Raw genomic sequence first — 210 nt, forward strand, 5'->3', positions numbered from 1 at the left:
TATTCATAATTCGCAAAGATGAGCACAACACCTTATTAACAGAGCATTTAGGCTTGCGACCAAAATAGATATCTTAGAGTCCGTCTTCGCCTTGACCTTTAGCAAGTGTGTAAATATGAGGCGAATCTCGGGTCAAAAAAGGACAATACTATACTTGTGTCAATAGAGGTTGGTGTCTCCTCCTCTCTCAGCTTCCCTTGATTTTGCTTA

This window comes from Penaeus monodon, chromosome 28, assembly GCF_015228065.2.
Source record: "Penaeus monodon isolate SGIC_2016 chromosome 28, NSTDA_Pmon_1, whole genome shotgun sequence".
In the NCBI taxonomy this organism is placed as follows: domain Eukaryota; kingdom Metazoa; phylum Arthropoda; class Malacostraca; order Decapoda; family Penaeidae; genus Penaeus; species Penaeus monodon.